The sequence below is a fragment of the Anser cygnoides genome, chromosome 17 (genome assembly GCF_040182565.1).
Source record: "Anser cygnoides isolate HZ-2024a breed goose chromosome 17, Taihu_goose_T2T_genome, whole genome shotgun sequence".
NCBI classification, from domain to species: Eukaryota; Metazoa; Chordata; class Aves; order Anseriformes; family Anatidae; genus Anser; species Anser cygnoides.
This window is the reverse complement of record NC_089889.1, coordinates 7,429,791-7,450,267: the sequence shown is the minus strand read 5'-3', so window position 1 is coordinate 7,450,267 and position 20,477 is coordinate 7,429,791. Positions and strand designations below refer to the sequence as shown.

The following is a 20,477-nucleotide window of genomic DNA, read 5'->3' as shown; positions in this document are numbered from 1 at the left end:
GGCGCCGCCGGCGGCTCGCAGCCCCCCTCGGGCGCGGCGCCCCCGCCGCCGCCGCCGCCGCCGCCCGCTGCCGGCTGGCGCTCGCTCCTCCGCCCGCCCCGGCCCCAGCCCGGCCGCCCGCGGCGCGGCGCGGCGCAGCCCCGGCCCCCCGAAGGCGCTCAGTCGGCGCTGCCCGGATGCCGCCCCATTCTCCCCGAGCTGGGACGCGGCGCTAGCACCGCCCGGCCGGCCGCGCATGAGCAGGGCTGCCAGCTGCGCGTCATTCCCCGGCGCAGGCCCGGCCGTGCCCCCGGCCCCCCCCCTTCCTCCTCCTCCTCCTCCTCCTCCTGCCCGCCCCTCGCCTCGCCTTAGCCCGGGGGGAGCCGAGGCCCGCCCTCGCCGCCCCGAAAAGTTTCCCCCCGGCCCGACCGCGGGTCCCCGTCTCGCCTCCCTTCTTCCCTCCCCTGGTCGGGAAATGGAGGGCGGCGCGGCCGGGGGAGCCGCGGGGGGACCGGCGTGGGGCACGGGGGAGCTGCTGGGGGTGAGGGGAAGGTTGAGGGGTAAAAGGAGGAGCTGAGGGGCTTAAAAGATGAACCGGGGGCTGAGGAACGGGGTGGGAGGTGAAGGGGCAGGGGAAGCTGCGGGGTGAGCAGGGGGAAGCTGGGGGGTGAGTTGGGGGTCGCGTGATGAGCTGAGGAACGAGTTAGGGGATACAGGATGAACACATGGACGAGGAACGAGCTGGAGGATGAGTCGAGGGGTATGAGATGAAGAGAGGGATGAGGAACAGGCTGAGGGATGAGTTGGGAGGTGAAGTGCCAGGGGAAGGCTGAGGGATGAGTTGGGGGTCCCATGATGGGCTGAGGAACAACCTGAGGGAAGTCAGGGGATGAAAACAAGCTGAGGGATGAGCTGGGAGTATGAGACGAACAGAGGGATGAGGAACAAGCTGAGGGATGTTGTGGGGCGAAAACCAGCTGAGTGATGAGTTGGGGGATACAAGATGAAGAGAGGAGTGAGGAACAACCTGAGGGATGAGTTGGGAGGTGGAGGGCCAGGGGGAAGCTGAGGGATGTGTTGGGGGTCGTGTGATGGGCTGAGGAACAGCCTGACGGTTGTTGGGGGAACAAGATGAAAAGAAGGATGAGGAACAAGCTGAGGGATGAGTTGGGGGTAACAAGATGAACGGAGGGGTGAGGAATGAGTTGGGGATGAAGGACAGGCCGAGGGCTGAGCCAGAGAACAAGCTAGGGGACAAGATGTTCGACAAGCTGACGAGGGGGGTGCAGGGGAGCTGGGCACGAAGGCCAGGGCACACACAGGGGAGAGGAGGCCTTTCCCCTTCATTACCCCGTGCTCCGCATCCATCTGCCTTGCAAAGGCTTCACCTGAGCACCGCGATGCAGGAGGAGGCCGCAGTTTCCTCCTTGTTTCCCTGCTCTTTCAGGCCTTCTCCTCGCTCCAGGGTCACCCCCAGGCCTTGGCCGAGGCTCTGTCCATGGACCGTTCTAGAAGGGGACCGGCCTGGTGGCCCCCGCAGCAGCTGCGTGTGGCCCAGCCCCAGGGGCAGAGCGGAGCGAGGCATGCGTGGACCCAGGCCCCAGCTGTACCATGCACTGCAATGGTAGCAGGATCTAATCCTCCCGTTATCGTTTTTTATTGCGTACGGTTAGATATTACCACACGTTAGCATCACTCCTGGGTACTCCCTTCCTTGTGTTTGGCTGGCTTTGCTCCATTTGACTAAGTTGGCTCTGTTCCTCACCTGTTCAGCTGCTTTCCCCTTCCCTGGGGGGTAACCTCGAGTTCCGTATGCAAGAGGAGTAGAAAGATGTTGCGAAATAAAACCTAAGAAGTCCACTGAGCTTCATAAATAAGTAGGAAAAAAATCTATGAAGGAGATCCAGCGTTTATGGGAGTGCTGTGGAAGCGAGGGGAGCCAAGAAAGTCTCCTGCCACCTGCTCCCACCTGCGTTCCCGTTCAGTCATTGCCGAGGAGGATTGCTTCCTCAGGTCCGTGCCCCAGCCCTGGTACAACAGGAACCGGTAGGTAGCTGGAATCTAACCCATGAAAGGCTTTATAGGGGGACTGTAACGCCTACCTTTCCTTGCTTTCCTCAGATTTCTCATCTAATTGCAATAACAGAGCAGCTGAAAATTAGCCTCCTTCCACCTGGGCCTGACAGGCTCTTTTAGAAGGATTTTTCATGTCTGGCAACAGCTTTGCCATACCTTACTTAAACAATAGCTAAAATAAATATCACCCTTTTAAAATGTTGCATAGAAACGTCATTTAAATTTAAGCAATTTAAAACCAAAGGTAGAAATCCCATGTGTAGTACAAAGCCTCTTAATGCAAATAGTCATTCAGGCATTGTGTGCCTCAATCACGCTTGTATTGGTGTCATTTGTGTCCTAATAAAATCCTATAATCTTTTGCGTGCCAATTAAACAAGGGAGATAGCTATGTCTAACCACTTGCTTTGGTAATTACAGGCTAGTGGGGAGTCAGACAGTTATCTGTCTTGGGTTTTGCTGGACTGTGGATTTCCAGTGGAGCATTTTCTCTCCTTTTTCTTTAAAGGACAGTGCTATAATATTTCAGATACGTGGTATTTTAAAGCTATAACCAAGTTCTGCGAGATGGTTGTTAATGAAAGATCTGGAGTTTAGATACACCCAGTTAAACAATGGATTGAGCTTAACAACTGTATTTGCTTTACCAATATTTTAAGAGTCACTTTCTAGAAAAGAGCATTTACACTGAGCTCTTTCTTTCATTTGTCAGTATCTCTTAACTCACAAGGTAATTTCTATATTGAACTCACAAGGTAATTTCTATATTGCTTATAAGTAAATTATAATGGTAAGTCCTTAAAAGAGATAAACCGGGGAATTTACAGCAGTTTCTCTTGGTAGCACTCATTTCAGTCCTGTTGTGCATTAGGTCCTCCATCGTTAATATGCATTTCTGGTTCTCATTAGTTCATTCGCTTCCAAATTTGCTGACCAACAAGGACAGTGGAAATTGTCTGTAAAGTTCCTTTCTTTATTTCCTGTCAGCAGGGTCATCAAAATTCTTGTCCCACCTTCGTGTTTTCATTCAGGAGTTTAATGCCCCTCTGAATGCAAACTGAAGGTGCCTTTCTGGGAGAATTGTGAATATATTTTTTTTTCCAATTAACTACACAAATTCAGCAATAGGAGGTAAAAACAAGAAGTGTGTTGATAGCACTACGGTTATCAATATTTATCTGTGGGAGCCCCCAGGCTTGTGTATACACACAATTCTGTTGAGAGATGCAGCAGACGGGTCATCCAAAGAAATTAACAAAATCAAAGAGTCCAAATGTGAAAGGATGCCTCTGTTTGAAACAGCATCTCTGAATCAATTGTGCCTTTCCTTCTACTGAGGCAATTTCACATTTTCAATAGAAGGCAGACCTACAGTGATTTTTTCCCCCCTAGCATCAAATGGCTTTCCACACAATGATATTCATCATGTTATAACTCTAGGTGAATGATAATGGATCAGAGGGAATGAAAACAGATGGATGTTAAAACAGACAATTCTCTGCCATGAACCTGGGAGCCCTCCACTGCTGCCTGGTCCGCTCATTCAGTTCATAATTGTATCAGACATTCCAACAATAGAGAGGCCTTCTTCATTAATCCTGAATTTACTGAAAAGAAGCTCTGCAGACTAAAACTCTGTCGGTGCTTAGACAACACCAGGCAAAATTTACCACGGGCCTACATAGATTAAACTCAGCTAAATATAAACTAGCACAGAAAATTCTGAAAGAAGCACGAGAAGAGAGGGGCCGGTGAGACGAGGAAGGAGGCCAGGCTCACAGCAGCACCGCTGATAGCCAGCGGGCACACAAGTGCCTTTGTAACAGAGCTGCAACTTAAACAGGACCAGAGACATTTACAGAAGAGCTTTCCTCTTGCTGGAGTACAGACAGAGCTAAACTTATCAGTAGGGCTCCTGCACTTGAGCTGATTTTTCTCTTTTCAGGGATCAGCCCACGGATAGCGCAGGAAATGCCAGCCCCCACCATGTGATGGGGCACAACCTTGTTGTAACCCTGGTCTGCAGCAGGTAACCGGGGCCAAGCAATACAGATCCAGTCTCTTACCAGCTGTCCTGTGAGTCAGACCTTGATTACAATATTGACATTAACATTTTAATCACATGCATGCAGATTTTAATGACCAACTTGCTATGCCTTTGCTCTTTGAGGATCAGAAATGAGACCCTTGTTCACAGCCCGGGTGAGTACGACACCAGAGCAGCAGCTACCCCGGCAGCAAACGTGGCATTGCTCGAGCCACGAGCCTGCCCCTGAACGTTAACCTTGCTGGCAGCGAACACCTCGCTGTAACAGGGACTTTGTTCTCAATTACTCTATTCCTGTGTCTGGGGCAGGACTGCAAGTTATAAAAAGAGGAGAAAGGCAGCGCTTTTGTATTCTGCGTAGCCTGAGGCTGTGTGAAAATCTAGCAGGTTCCCGTCTAACTATCATTTTCTGATTCCCAGGGACTTTACTTAGAGCAGCATAATCCAGAGACTTTTCCTTCATACTGTGAAGCTGGAAGCAGGGCTGCTATTTAACTTTCCCTGCCTTGTGCTGTCAGAGCAAGGTGAAGAAACTTCAGTGCAAATGAGAATCAGGCCCCGAATCTGCATTGTCCCTTTCACTCTGAACATGCTCTGTGATCTGCTGCAAACAGAGCGAGCTGAATCTATGAAGCCATGCTCTGATAAAGACTATCATGTCCAAGGTGGGAGGACAACCAAAAGGTCAGAATAAATAAGCTGAATACAGAATTGCTTAAGGCAATAAAGGGAGACCACAGGCTCTTATTACAGTTCTGACATGCACCAGAACATACTTCAGGATGTTAAATAAGCTGGGTTTTGTGTCACCAGGCTTAGCTGTTTTATGTTGTTTCTTCCCCTGCTACCCCAATACTTTGCCAAAATGATCAGGCCTTAGCTGCTTGTTATCTCTTCTGCAAACATGGACTGCCTTTATCACTTGCTTCGTCGTGGGCATTTGCAGTGAAAATACATAATCACTGTCAGAGTACAAAGAATCATTACGAATAATTAGTTACTTCCAATATGGCAAGTCAGTCTCATAAATCTTGAATATTTGGCTTTGGTTTTGGAAAGAGAATCCTTAATGACTACACTTGTGAGACTCTGTTAATTGATATAAAATTGTATTCAAAATTAAATTTGTTTTAACAGATCTAAATCACCCCAATAAATCAGCTCCAGCCTATCTGCTTCAAAAGGTTCAAGTACACTTTTTTGCCTTAGGGAGAAAGCGTGTGCTTGCAATCAGTGCACGGATGGCTGGATCTGACCCTCCCTTCGTTTGCTAACCGCTTCCATATGCTGACACCAGGGTGAAGTTGCTGGCCTGAGAAAGCATAAGGGGGGGGGGAAGGGGGTCTGCAATGCAGCCTCTCCTGGGGCAGCTGAAGCAGCTCTGGTGCCCTCACCCTTCCTGCCATAAGGACAGTACTGTGTGTCTCTGGCTGCCTGCACTCCGAGGACTTAAGGAATTAAAGGATGGAGAGGGAATTTTAGAAGGGGGGGAGGTAAGGAGTTTAAATTTTTTTTTACACTCAGATATTGGTATTTTACATGCTTATGGGTTGCAGTAGTTGAATGGTAGGTCTTGTAATGCTCTTCTTATCTTCAAGGAAAATATCTTTTTCATATTCTGTCATGGGTGAGAAAAGGTAATAAATAATAACAGTAGCTTTATTTTGTCTGACTACGCGTGCTTTACTTAACTCCTGAAATTGTTTTAGGAAGAAAACTATTATCTTTGGCCTTATTTTAGGCCGGGGAAACTAAGGAACAGAGAAGCACAGGGTTCCTCTCACAATTTTTTTCAGTAACAGCCTACTTGCTCACCTGTGCACTGGTGCTTCCTGAGATCTTTTGTGGTAGAACTGCTGGAAAAAAAAAACTCAGCATTTGCATCCTGTCTGCTGTTACTATCTGTTATCTCAAATCTCTCTCTAACTTTTTTTTTTCCTCTTCCAGAGATTCCTTCTTGCCTACTTCATCTCAGTAGAGCTTTCCCCACCCTTCTACTGAAGCTGCTGTGTGTATTTGTGCCTGTCTGTTCTCCCTGGGTTCTAGCTGCAGGACTTGTTCCATGGGGCAGGCTTTGCCTCCTGCCTGCAGCCCTTTGGGGTTTGCTGCTCTCTGCTTGGGGATTTGCAGAGGCATGGGTCAGATTTCAGGAGGCCGTGAGCATTGCAGGGAATGCGCTGCCTTGCTTCGTATGGGTAAGGTCTAGGACGAAAAAAAAAGTCTGCAGCGTAGTGTTCAGCAGCTAAATACTATGTCTTGCTTGACTAGGTATGCCTAAATCCTGTTGGGCTCAGTGATCTATTTAATGACTCTTTTACTTGCTTTTAGGATGCTGCTGCTGTACAGCCGTCCTCTGCAGCATGCAATGTGTAATGTGTAGGTGGCATTTATTGGTGGATAAAAGTTAAAATCAACTCAGCTTTATTAGGGGCAGCCGTTACAGCTGTTGGGAATCCTCCCTGGATAGAAGCTGTCTCTTTTTACAAGTGTGTTACAGGTTGTGCTCATTTTACTATTTGTGTTTGTTTAAAATAGAGTTTATTTTTAATCTGTTTATAATATCAATCATCAAATAGTCTAAGAAAAATGTTCCCTTAAAAAAACAACCCTGGGAAACCTGAAAGTTAAGGCTTTAAACATGTTTTTCTGTTCTAGTTAAGAGCATCTCGGAGAGAATATGTCTGGCAACCCACCAGTTCCAGAGATCTCCTAATAAAGGCTGTCAGGGAGTGCAAATATAACTTAACACGTGGTCAGCTACTTATGATAAACAGGTGCTAAAACACTTCTGCAGCGTTCCCTCCATTAAGGGTTTGTCTCTTTGAAGCAGCCATCGGGAAGATGTGTTGTCTTAATTACAATACCTGGGAGCGAGGAGCTGGCTAGCAGCTAGGTGACTTGCTAATAGAGACCTCTCTGCGCTGGGGGTTTTAGCTCTGTGTAGCAGCAGCAGGCAAAAACCCAAGTGTAGACTGGCAAAATCACCATGATGCATAATTTATACCGGGTCAAGTTACCCTTCATGGAAAGTAGGTGAGCTGGGCAAATGTTAAGCAGGGCTTCACCCTGGCTATTGTCAATGGCTATAATGGGGAATTTATTCCCCGGATGGACAAGGCCTGACAAATTACTCCAGTTACATGTTCTGGTGTCTTTGAGTGCTCAGACTGACTTTGCAAGAGCTAGATCAGAAATGGATTCAAGGATATTTAGGAGGACATAATAATGACAAATGTTGGATTAACTGCCTGGAATCATTTTAAAAAGTGAGGTAGATTTGGAAGGTAAACGAAAGGGGATGAGGGAAGATCCAATGGGTCACTGTTAGAGTGGGCATGTAATAAGTACTGAATTATTCTTAACTATTTCTTTGCACGTGCCTTGTACTGTTGCTAATCTTCTGTTGTTCTTCACCTGATTCACTGATTTAATTTCGCTTCTGTGAAGGAAGGGAAGAGTCTCAATTTGAGGGGACTGATAGCCTTTAGAAGGGGGGTGTATTGAATTTCAGAAAGCATTTTACAAGAAGGTAGCCTGCAACAATCTTGTGCTATGGGACTTCCTTTGGAAGCATATATTTCTCCCCCATAAGTCTTCTGAACAGTTTTATACTACACGTTTCAAGAGAATTAAATCAATAACAATCTGTACCTTTCTAACCTGAAATGCAAGCTCTGCACGGCAGGAGATCAAGCTATGCAATTAACTGTTGTCCTTTCAAAGGAATTCTGACAGATATTTATAGTTTACTGTATTCCATTTCCCTGCCATTGGAATATAACAGTACAACTGAAAGCAGCTGACTGGAACTATGAAATAATTATAGCAATAACTATTTCTTTCTCTTCTGGGGAAGTCTCACAAAGTGCTGAATGTGGGGACTGCTGATGTTCTTGCCCCTCAGAGCTCAGGCTTTACCTTTTGTTTGTCGTGCATCTTTATGGCATCCAAGAGAATTTTTTTCCATTTCCTACTGCTTTTTCTAATGTCGTATTCTAAATCTCACATTCAACGTGAAGTTGAATGAATCAGCTCTGTACAAATAAACACATTTTTAAGAGCTTTCTAAAATCGGGCACGGTCAGTGTATGAAGTAGAAAGACTTCTCTGTAGTAAAGTCAGTCATATCTTCATGTGGGAGTTTGGAGCAGCCTATTAGGAAGAAACTATGCAATATTACCAGAAGTGAATAGATTGGCATTTGACTGCTAGGCACTTTGCAAATTTCAATACAATGGTACTTATTTTATACCCTGAGCTGTCACTGTAACTTATGTGCTCATGCTGGTGACTTAGTAGCATAATGACAGGCCATTGTTACTAAGCTAATTAATTTTAAGCAATCTTTCCTAACAGTGTGCTTGAGAGTGACATTCGATTGCTGCAGACTTGAGACATTGAAGCATCAGGAAAATAGTAGTGCTGAATCTTACAGCTGCCGCTCTCACTACCTCAGTCCAAGTCTCTTATCAGAGGATATTTGCTGTGTTGGGCACTTTAGATCTGAAGCTTGATTTGCCTCTTTCACCAGTTGTAATATCCTCTGCTATTTTGCCTTATGGCTGTACATGGCAGAGGTGCGCTGTAGGTTCCTGCTGCCTGTTAGTTTTGCCACTTGACCCATTTCCCTCAAGCGGGCTGAAATTCTGCAGATGGCATACCAGCGTCTACGTGAGCTGCAAGCCAGGACCAGGTGCAGCCATTGCTTTGAGGTGCTTTCAGGAGCAGTGTGGTGAGGGTTTGTGGTGTATTTGTTTTGCCTTTTTTTTTCTTTTAACTTTTAGAAGTCTGGTAAAGGCAGAATAAGCGAAGTAGATTTGGAAATGTCTTTCCAAATCAAAGGAAGTCTGGAAATTACTTTTCTATCACTGTTCACCAAAAGGGGTAGAAAAGAAATGTCCGGATGCCCCGAACCTTTATCTGCATGGACTGGATGTGAAGTTGAACCCTTCCTCCAGCAAGAGAAGAAAGAGAACAGGGAAGAGAAACCATTCTCAATTCGTTCTCACGGGTGGCACAATCTCCTTGTGGCTGTTGAGTAATATTGTATTGTCAGGCTGCCTCAGTGATGGTGCTGAGTCTTTCTAGGTAACGGTTTTGCTTTCTGTCCCCCAACCGGTACTGAGACTGGGTGGGTGAGTGGTGCTGCCGTAACAGGAGGACAAACCCAGCAGCCAGCTTCCCACAAAGCTAGGTTTCCTAGGAGTGTTGTCAGAAATGTCAAGTCCACTAGAAGTAAAGAAGCTAAGGAAGCAGAATGTCTCCTAAAATAACCGGATCTGGAAAGCCCCCATCATTTTCTCCATACGAGGCTGTTATTCAGAGCACAGCTGACTGCTAGACCCACTGGTGTGGTAAAGCAGCAACCTGCAACCCAGCCCAGATGGCTCAGCTTCTGGAAACTTGCTTTCATTAATGGAGAAGAAGATTGGGCCTTCTGCACAGTGAGCTGGTGCGTGCACGAGGATCAATAACATATCTGAGAACTCTCCTCCTGAGAGGGCTGCAACAAACAGTACATTATTTATGTGCCCTTCTCACGTTTCTCTGCGTTATGTAAATACTAATCAAGGTGAAATTGGACTCAGCCATGTCTAATTTTGACTTCAGTTTATTTTGGCAATATGCAAGCAGAGGCCAGATGCTAAATGGTCTTCTAGAGGAGCCCTGAGGTTTTCTAAGTCTTTGGGTGGGTTTCAGGCAGAGTCTCCACGTAGGCTTGTAGCTGGCTGTTGGAATCCCAAGTGCTGTTTCTCTGTTGTCCCCAACCCTCATACTCTCCTTTGCTTGCAGCATCAGTGAGAAAATATTGAGTCCTGTTCAGCCATTGCCCTTTGACCACAGCTGATGTTGCTCACCCAGATAAGCAGAAGCATATTTTACTTGGCTTGGTCAACATTGTGATCTGCTTGCTCCCTGTTCCTGTATCCTTGAGTTTTTTTCCTCTGGGTTTGTGGCTCTTCCAGGGTGTTTTCATTCTGGCTAACCTGGGAGCAGGGGTTTCTTTGGGAATGCTTCCCAGCTTTCAATTTGTTGTGTGGTTCCGGAAGTCTAATTCTGGTTGTTTGTATTTATTTATGGCATCATGATAGTTTTCACCTGCAGTGGGAAAAAAATGTGCCTTACTGAGAGCTCTGCTAACCAAAATCTCTTGTTCCTACTTGGTAAAAGCTACTGTACTGCGAGCTTTTAATGTGCATGGGTGTGCCTGCCAAGCAGGGCAGCTATTAGTTCTGTGCATGATGATGGCTTCTGTGATGAGCATGACTTTTTCTATTGGGAAATGAACTGTGAACACCTACTCATTTTTCATAGGCCAAATTACAGTGATCTTTCAGCTCTCTGAATTGCCTACACCTCAAAAAGAAAGTCCCTAGGACCCTTTAGAGTGATGCTAATGAAATAGCTGTGGCCGAGCAGCTATTCTGTAACCAGGAACTACCTCTACGAATTATTTGCTTCCTGCCTGGCAGAAGCCTGATGCACCTCGTGTACTTCTTCACCTTTTGCACCGTTTTACACTTGGCATTGAGGTAGCTTTTGGGTGTCTGTTGGTCAGGCTTCTCTAGCTGTGATTAAACTGAAAGAAAAGGATTTGAAGTCGGGGAGAATTTGCTTACAGTTCTGTGTCTCTCTGGAAACCTCACAGGCAACAGCTAAGAGGAAATGAGCTAAAAAAGGCATTACTACTCTCTTCTTTCCAGGGGGAAAAGGAAAGGGCAATAGCATTATTGCTTAAAAAAAATAGTCTAAATGCAGACCTTGGAAACAAAGGAGTGTGACACTGAATTTAGTTCTAATACTGGTCTTCAGGCACTTCCATGCTTAAATCCTTGGATGATCATTAAGTTCTGTTGTGTTTGTACTTTTCTAATCCAAGAGATCCCCAATGGTACTTATCAGCTCAAAGACTTATGCCTGATTTTTTTTTCCTTCCTCCATGTGTATTTGTCCCAGACTTAGTCTGAGGGAAAAGGCACTTAGTGGAGCTTTTGACTCTCAAGGCAGTGAGGCCAACAATAGCTCGTAGTGGACTAGTGCTCACCAGATGGAGAGGATGGAGCCCTCAGTAAAATGGGAGCTGTGGGATCTCTCACAGCTGTCTGCCACTTCTAGGATGACGATAGAGAATTCATGCCAGTGCATGAACTTCTCCCAGTGAATCAGGTATGTCTACGCAAAGATGACTTTACTTTCTCTGATTTTCCTAATGTTACGTCTCAGGGTCTGTATGCACAGCTGTTTTTTTGTTGTCTTGGGGAAAAAGGCACTCTTAATGAAGAGCACTTGATATTCTGAGATCTGGTCACTGTAATCAAGACAATGAAAGGTTTTTACTTAAAGCCAAGCCTTCCAATTCAGTAGGACACAGTACTATCAGTTAATTTGAGCTTCTGAGCTATGCAGGTACTTAGAAGTATAATCCATCAGGTACTCTGATCTACAAGTCTGGCTGAAATCGTGCAACTGTCAGCATGACATTACACCCAGTCACATCCAGTGTGCTGAATAGCTAATAGATGTTTTGAAAGGAGCTAAATTGGCTTCCCCAAATTCACCTCAAAAATGCAGGATCTGTCTGCAGCTTGGATGTGAAGGTGTGATTTCAGGCTGCTGTGATAAATCACTAACACCTGGGTTTTCTGCTTTTTGTTTTCTAAAGCTGCCATTTTAAGTTGCATTTACCTAACCATTTAACAATGCTGTTCTTCTACAGCAAACAGCGTGCTGGCAGGTGACTAAGATCAGAAGACAAACCAGTTACTTTTTTTTTCTTGGTGGATGTGGCTTTCAGTTCAGAGCGAAGGCAGGCCTTTAAGTGTGTAATGAGAATGCTGTAAGATGAGTGTAGATCTCATGTCAACTCAGATTAACTTTGCTTGTACATATAGTTCAAAGTAAATTGCCACACGGTCAGCAAAACGAACTTAACCATTCAGTATTCCTGAGCTGTAACATAGAGCACGATGTGATCTGGATTCTTTGTGAGAAAGTGCAAAGGATGCTCCTTGCATTTTCTCAAAGCAGGGAAAAAAAAAATCAGCATCTGCTGGGTGCTAAGTTCTTCATTAAGAGTCAAAGTTGCTCAGCTTTATCCTAGGAAGCTGTCCCTGAAAAAAATGGAAAAGAGTAGTTTCAATGAGAACGATGATCCTACAATAAGCAGAAAGAATGTGGGGAATCACATTGGTGGAGAAGGTGTATGTAGCGGTTTAGCTGCGCTCTTGCTGGGTTTGCTGCTGTGATGCCTGGTGCTTACAGGTCAAAACTTGGGTTCCAAGCACAGCTTGTGCCCCAAAGCAGGAGCATCCATTATGTCAGTCATTTGCTCGCCTTGGTTGTATTCCTCCCTCCCTCCACACCCCCATTTGGGTTGTCAGTTTGGCATGGAGCTGCTTTAGGGGATGATAGGACTGAGTGCTGGAGCTTATTTGTAAGTAGTTTTTTAATGCATTGCGAGAACAGCTGGATAGGAGGTATAAATTGCTATAAATTGCTGGTCTATGCAAAAAGGTGCTTGCATACATTACTGGAGAGCCCACTTGAACTTGTTGAGCAGTGCTCCCACCAGCACTAAGAGGTCACTTAACCCTCTGCGTGGCCCTGCTGCAGAGCCCAGGCATGCACTGCAGAATTAAATGAGCTCCACCATTTTTCCTCTGTGCGCTGCCCAGAACTGATGCAAAGTGACATCTGACAGCGCAGGCAAAGCAGTGACAGTGCTCTGAGACACTAATAATAGCTGTAGAGCTAGAGCAGTTTTCCTCCATCCTTATTTTTTATTAGATTCTCCCCTCTTTGGTGAGGAAATGTTGTTGTCCCTGGCACGGTTTATCCTTGGAAACCACCTTTGAGCCATTTAATCTCAAGGCTGGCTGCACAGTGGAGTCAATGCACTAGCAATGCTCCCAACATAATCTCTTTAAAGAACAGCTGATACCTCACTAAGAACTTTGAAAATACATTCCCCTTGGAAGCAATCCTCGGAAGTTAGGAGCAGCGAGGGGGAGCTGATGTGCGAGAGGCCAAATCGTCTTGGGAGCAGTGCAGCAGCAATCCCCCAGAAAGGCAGGCTCCAGTGCCATGCAGAAACTCGTCTGTCTTTTTTTCTCAGTTTTCTTTGTTACTAAGGAGATTTGCATTGAAACAAGCTCTGCAGGAATCCTCAGGTTCCTAGCAAGGAGATCTTAATACTTCTACTTATATATAATTAGTGAAAGAGAAGGTGTTAGAGAAGGTTCCTGTGAGGGATTCTTGGGACCAATTTGTAGTAAAAGGGGGAATAATGATGAATAGCCCTCTAAACCCCAGCTGAGCACTCAAGGCCAATTTGGTGGAACCCAGGGTCAGCAGCAACATTGTGGTTTACCTCACTAGGACAGAAGTAGGTCCGTCCTATTTGGTTTTGGCTTGACTTCTCCTGCTGTAGCTGCTTGTTCCTTGCCCTGGTGCCTGTGTCTCTAGGATATACCCTACTGAAGTCAGCAGCAAAACTATAAAGAACGAATAAGGCTCAAGGATGCTTGTTTTTATTTTGATAGGTATTTTTAGCTGTTACTCCTTGGATGGGGAAAAGGACACTTTTCTGAGTGCTGGGTTTAGAGACAGGAGTAGGTGCCTAAGGAGGAACTTGAAGAATTTCGGCTCCAAATCCAGAAGGATAATCCTCACCGCTCCTGCCTACCTCTGTAAGCGGCTGAGTATCACCACCAAGAGGGTTCCTTAGGTACTTAAAGCTCTTCTCTGTATGTCTAGAATTATCCAAGTCGTGTTGATGCTGAACTGTTCAAATCTGATCTCCTTCCTAAGCCCTGTCAAGATTAACAAACCGGGCTCTCTCCCGCCTGCCTCCTGAGAGGCCCTGCTGACAGCACAGACAGAGCATGCCTGCAGCATGCCTCTGCACCAGCCAAGTACACAGACAGCTGCTATTTACATTCCAAAGCAGAGGAAGAGTCAGGGATATCCTGCTGCTATAAAATAGCACTGAATATTAAAGGATAAGAGGAGCTGTTGCATGAGCAATGGAGTTTTGACCAATCTCTTATGTTCTCCTCCTCTGGGGCAATCTCAGCAGCCTTTTCATATTCCCCATGATTTTTTCTCTGTAGTATCCTTCCTCTCCCATCTTCCCTGTACTCCTGCATCACCTTTCCCTGCGCTCTGCTCCTGCTGTGTATCTCTAACATCTTTCTGGCTCCTTCCCATCCCCTCTAAGCTTAGCCATGTCAGAGCTTCTGCTTTCTCCTGTGCCCTCCGTGTGGCCTTGGGAGGGAAGCAGCTTGTGGGGTGGGTTGTTGGGAGCTGTGTGTGCAGAGTGGCTTGGTATCGTGTGGCAGCTAAAGAAGCCCTGCAGGAAGGTGGATGCTGGGCGGTTTTTTCAGTGCTGTCTGCCTGAGTCCATGTGGCAATGTAGGGGCTTGAGTTTCTTCACAACTGAGCAGTCAAAAGTAATTTTGATGCAAGGCATAAGTAGTCAAAATTTAGTGAATATGGTGGACAACTAGGAAAATGTTTTGGGAATGGAGCTGTTAGAGATCCTTCAGTATGAAGGTGAATGGGAAGAAAATACAACAGGGAGAAGTTGGTAGGTTCCTGCAAAAAAGCAATTGAAATCCTAGAGCCATGGTTCCCTCCCGTTCCAACCCCCATCTCTTCTGACAGTGGCTTAATATGTATTCGGCAAGCTAAATGCATCAGGTCCTCTTTCACCTTGGCAGCACTACTGGTGATACTATTATACAGATCTGTGCTCGCTGATTCTCCTTGTCTCGCTGTTGCACCCAGAAGATTTTTCCCCATTCTGATTATGTAGGTTCTCCTGACCTTCGGAAACGTGGTACTTCAGCTGCAGTAAGACCTAGCCTTTCTGTTTGCATCTCTCCTCAATTCCTAGGATGTTGGTATGATATAGGCTTTTGCTTCCAATATATTATCATCTTGTAGAATTAGCCCTCAGGAAGTCAGCATCTGGTCCCAATTATTGTTCTTTAGCTGAGGTGCCTGAATCTCTCCTGCCACGGAAGGTCTGGGATTCCTTTATCCTGGAGCGCACAGACACCAGCAGGGAAGGCAGAGGCTTGTTGTGAGATGAGGGCCATTGGCACGCTTCCCAGCACCTTCTGATAGCACAAAGTGTATGTTACAGGCTGGGCTGTACAGTCCCATGGTACAGAAACACTATGAGGCTATTAAACACCCACTTCAAATTGCACCTTTGATCAAATTCCTAACAAAAGGCAGCATTGCTGTGCAGTTCTGCTGCGTGCGTGCTTTGCAAATTACATCCCCAGATGTATGAGATCTCTGGAGACCAGAGGGGAAGGAATGTCATGCACACAATAGAGCTGGAAAAACCTTCTGTCTTAATGGTGCCCCATCAATTCTTATCTGATAATCTCTCCTTTTGAAGGTATGTGGAAAACCAAAAATAAGAACAAAGCATAGACAGAGACTTGCCCTGACCTGTCTTCTAGACCGTATCTCTCTGGAGCTCTGCTTGCTTGCTCTGCTTGTCTTGCTGTGACCTCTCTCTCATCTCGCTATCAAGCTCACTTGCTGGGGTGAGCAGCTGCCCCCTCCCTCCCTCCTGTCCCTCTTTCCAGCCTCTCCTTGTGCTTGTAACAGCCTCCTCGTGCTTGTCTGCCTTATCCACTTTGTCTTATATTTTCAGCAGAGATTAGAAATATCTCTTCTTCTGAGTCTCAAAGTTCTGAATTCCTCTATCTTCCTGCCACTGCTTATCTTGCTGCTGTATTTTTAAACTATAATACACTCCAGGATATGGTTGTCACAGGGGACACTTGAACAAAGTAAGAGTAGTGCAGCAACCTTCTGAAATTCTCGGGGAAAAAAAAATGCTTTGTCAAAAGAGGAAAGTTCAAAGCATAAAAATATGTATCTATTTTTCAGTTGTTGAACAGTGACAACACATGATAGCGGGATGGTTTTGGAGCGTGTTAACCACAGCACACCATTCTGTTCTGCTTTGTCGTGCGTTGTATCGCTTTTAGGTTGAGGGCTCAAGGGGCCCGGCACGCTTGCAGTAGCTAATTCCAAGTAGCCTGGCAGGTAAGGGACTGCTAATAGTACAGCCTCTCTCTGACTGCACGGAGGAGATATCAAAGCAGAAAGAGGAAGTGTGACTCGTAGCTGGTGGCAGACTGGGGAAATGAACTCTGACTTCCCCAGGCCCAGCCAGCAGCAGAGGTGCTGGGCCTCCTTCCTCCCTCCCGTGGTTCTCTCCAAATGCGTCTTCAAAGGTGTGAGAACAACTTTGCATTGCCTAGCGAATAGATTTTATCTGGGTGCTCCAAAACCACTATCACTGAATCTCTTGAACCCTTTGAGCTCGATGGAGAGACTTCAAAACTCTAAGGTTTTCAGAGCCAAAGGGAGGCAGCGCTCAGACCCTGCTGACATCCACCAGGGAGGCTGGGCTCCAGTTGTCTTGGGGCTCCTTGAGAACTTTAGCCTAAAACCTTGGGCTGACGACATCATGGCTTAGGAAGCTCTTACCAAATGCAGACAAAAGTACTGCCCATTTGAAGCCTCCTGCCTGGTCCTTAAGACACCTCTGCACATTTTCCTTAAAGGAGAGGCTGTCGGGCACTGCGGTGATAGTAACCAACAGTTTCCTGTCGTATTGCTGCCCACTGGGGAACGTAAGCTGCCATCTTCTGAGCGAGGAGCTGGTGCTCTGGGGTTGTTTGTCTTTTCTCTTTGGTTTGTGTAATTATGCTTGCCCTGAAGACAGCATTACTAAGATACATATCTAGTTTTTCAAATGATGCCCTCGCAGTCTCTGGAGTTCATTATCACCCTGCAGTGCCCATAACTGTTTTCAGGAGTCCCGTCTTTGCTCCAAGGACTGGGGTATTGATAGTGTGCGACGCGCTGTCTCCCCTGGCAGTTATTTACAAGATCATATTGCTGTCTTACCTTTAACTCTGGTGCTCTTTGTGGGTTCATTTCCCCTTTTCAGGGGAAAATAAAGGCATAATTGCCTTCTTTAGGAAACAAAACATTTACAAATGCTAAACTTTCCATTTAGAGAATCGCAGCCAGCCTGTAGCCTCTGTGGTGGCTGGGCACCTAAAAAGCACTTCCTTTCTATGGGGGAGGGGGGTGCCCAGCCTCCTGCTCCACAAGTGGCAGTTCCTATTCCGGCAAAAGGCGAGTTTCCACCTGATGTTAGCCCTGTAGAGCCAGTGAGACAACTTCACAAATTAGACCTAACGCTGCAGGTGCCTACTGGGGAATTAATTGTTTTTTTTTCTGAATGGTTTTATTTTAGGGAGAGTCAGTTAACTCTTGTTGCTTTGCTGTAGGAAGAAAGTCAGACTAAAAGGCACATGATTTCTGCTGCTTTTGAAATCTTTGTATTGTTATGCGGAATAACTGCAAACAATTTGCATTACAATGAATCATAAATAAGAGATGCCACCAGCTGAAGTGTAAACTGAGCAAAATGTGGGGAGCTCTCAGTGCAGCAGAACCGAAGTGCTCTAGGCAAGACTAGACGGAGCTAGCAGGCAAGTGCCCAAGGCACTGCTGGGTCACAGACAAGCCTTGTGCTCGGCAAAGGTCCTAATTGTAAGATGCCCAGTTAATCTTAATTTTCAATGTAAGTAACATAATATTTGTAGCTTAGATGCCAAAATCATCAGGCAAGGAGAAGGGGAAAAATCTGAAACCCTTCTGTGGAACAGGATTAGGAAGGATTAAAGTCTGAAATGATCACACTGCTCTGAGTAGTGGATACTGCCACAGCCAACTCAATAAAACTCAGTGGGACACTTGACGTTGCACATTTTCAAGCAGCAAGTCATAAATCTATGTTCATGTGAAATCTCTTGCACTCGGCCTGATGGGAACAATCACTATGCAACTTCAGGTGCTGCTTTTGGGGGGAATAAAGCACAAGTTACTGCCTTGCAGGGACAATCTTTGCTAGCAGAAATAGAAAGCAACTCGAATGGTGTATGTAGCTATGCTTGAATTGTATTTTACTAAATGTGCCTTGTTTGTAGTGCTCTGTAATTTCTTCAAACCTGCTGAAAATCCTTAAAACATGAGATTAAAATATAAATTAAACCCTGTTCTCAAGTGCTTTACCAGACAGGAAGGCATTTAAGCATTTTGCTGAAATATTGGGCAGAGTCAGGTCAGAATGAATTAGAGCTTTCATCTTGTAAGACGTTTCCCACCTCAGAGCTACCCTGTGCTATCAAGACCAGTGTCAGAAAAGCAGTACAGAGAAGGCACGTCTTGCATCAATGTTGTGCTGCATTCTCTAAGAGGTGCATGTGGTAGTGCTGGAGGATCGGGGTGTGGGATCCGTGTGCTGGTTGCAGTCTGGAGCTCCTTCCTTGACCAAGTGCTCTTAAGGCTTCGCATCAAGTAGTTCTTTGAGCTGTTGCAGACTCCAGTGCTGCCAGCCCCCGGCCATGAGGTAACCATTTGCTAGGTCCAATATGAGGATATTTCTGGTTTCCAACTTAAAATAATAATAATAATGGTGGCGTAGCTCATAATTGTGAGTGAAAGGTCTCTGTGCTGTAATGGGAAACAGCTGGTGTGGTAGGCCATTGCAGACTAAAATCTGTCTTTGTTCAAAATGTGGCCCCGCCATTATCACGGTTGGAAATAATCCTTGGTGCTGACATGGTAATGACAGCTTGATGTTTTAGACGCATCTAATGGCACTAAGTCCTGATCTTAGCCGGCATTTATCAAGATAAATAAGCCAGTCAGGCAAGAGCATGGTGGGCTGACTGTATTCCTGCAGATAACGATGTGCGTGTTTCCTCTCTCGGAAGAATAATGAACAGAATGACTGTCAAAATATTTCCCTCTGGAGAGACTCCAAAATAACTGACACTTGTGTGAGCTCAGTGCCATCAGCAACGTGAGCTTCTTCACAAACCTGAAAGAAGTGGAGCTGTGGCCATGGAAGATGAGGGGATCTCACCTTAACACTAACGAGAAGCTGGGAGAGTCATTTTCCCACTTGTGTTGGACCTCTCTTGGGAACAGCTCCGCTGTCGTGGTTGCTGGATGCTCTGTGCTACAGAGCGTCCTTCAGGCCTTCTGAAGCTGGTGGGTGAGATCCTGCTGAGTTCAGCAAGGCTGGTTCTGGTGCAGCACAGCCTTAAATGTCCTTTAGCTGAAACTTTCATTATAGCCCTACAGACCATCAGAGGATCAGGCCCTGCAAGTTCAACGCTGCAGCTCTCGGATTTTCCTATTAATCCTGGAAGAAAGCTGCGCTAATGACTTCTCTGCAAAACAAAGTGCACGCGCAGACCTCCACACGGAGCTTAATGTGCTGTTGTGGCGTGCCCCTTCTGCAACCCTCGAGAATTTCGGGAAACACATCTAACTTGCTGCAGGAGCTGCCCTTGTTTTAAGGAGGATGCGTTGAAAAAGTGTGCCTGGGGAGCTGAAAGCATCCCTTAGAGCACCGTGACCAGAAGAGTAACATGGCCTGGGTGGCTGGAGTCTGATCATGGGGAAAGCTCATGGCCTGTGCCACAAAAGAAACGGTTCTCCTGGGTCAGAGAACTGTGCTGTAACGACAGAGTAAGCTCCCGCAATGCCACGGCACAGGTCAGGGCTGGGAAGTGTACATAAAGGGCTTTCCCTGTAGAACAGGTCAGGTCATGCCGCTGATTAAATGCGTCCTGCAAAGGTGTCATAACTCTCCAGCCCGAGTGTGTTACGTCTCCAGAGCGAGAGCAGGGTTTTGCAAGACTGGATTAAGGTGAATTTATTCCCTTTTCATTCTTTCAAATGTAGATTTATCCCTGTTGAGCTGAGCTGTGATGAACTAACTTTTTGCTGTAGGCAGAGGGCTGGCTCTCGTACTGATGAAGAGACTTGTATTTTTGCTGAACTGCTTCTTTCCATGCTATTCACAGGAGGTTTCATGAATTTTCTATATGGGTGGCCAAGAAAGTGATTTCTTCTGGCGGGGGTGGGCTCTGTCAAGCTTACAGCTGCCAAGTTCCCTCTTTTCCTGATTTTTTTTTTTTATTTTCCTCCCAGGAGGGTTGTCTGGGGGATACAATCAGGACAGTAGAAGCAATCAGGACAGTAGGATCTCTGATGTGCATCCAGCCCCCAAACGGACAAAAGGATGCCTCCTGTGGGTCTGCAGTCTGGGGAGCAGGACAGTGTCTGGGTGAGGTGCTGAGGGGGAGGAGAGTGAAATCTGAAATCTGAGCTTCCACTGAAAGCAGATTTTATGCCATGGGCCTGCTCAGCAGGGCTTGGGGTGCTGGGTTGGGTGGGGAAGCTGCTGGGATGGGGGCTTCCTCCTGCCCCAACCCCACAGCATCGAGGGCTCCTGACCCGCTCCCCTGCTGCACAC

At 46.3% G+C, this 20,477-nt stretch overlaps 1 protein-coding gene across 3 annotated transcripts in view; it reads left to right on the top strand.

Annotated features, from left to right (window-relative positions):
- Window positions 1-551: 551 nt before the first annotated feature.
- GALNT9 (polypeptide N-acetylgalactosaminyltransferase 9) overlaps window positions 552-20,477 on the top strand; it is a 586,151-nt gene continuing 566,225 nt past the window's right edge. For 2 of the 3 annotated variants that reach the window (XM_066979038.1, XM_066979037.1), the window contains exon 1: window positions 552-2,025. The gene's annotated coding sequence lies outside the window, so the exon portion shown is untranslated. The remainder of the gene's footprint in view (window positions 2,026-20,477) is intronic. The other variant, XM_066979045.1, reaches the window with a different exon arrangement.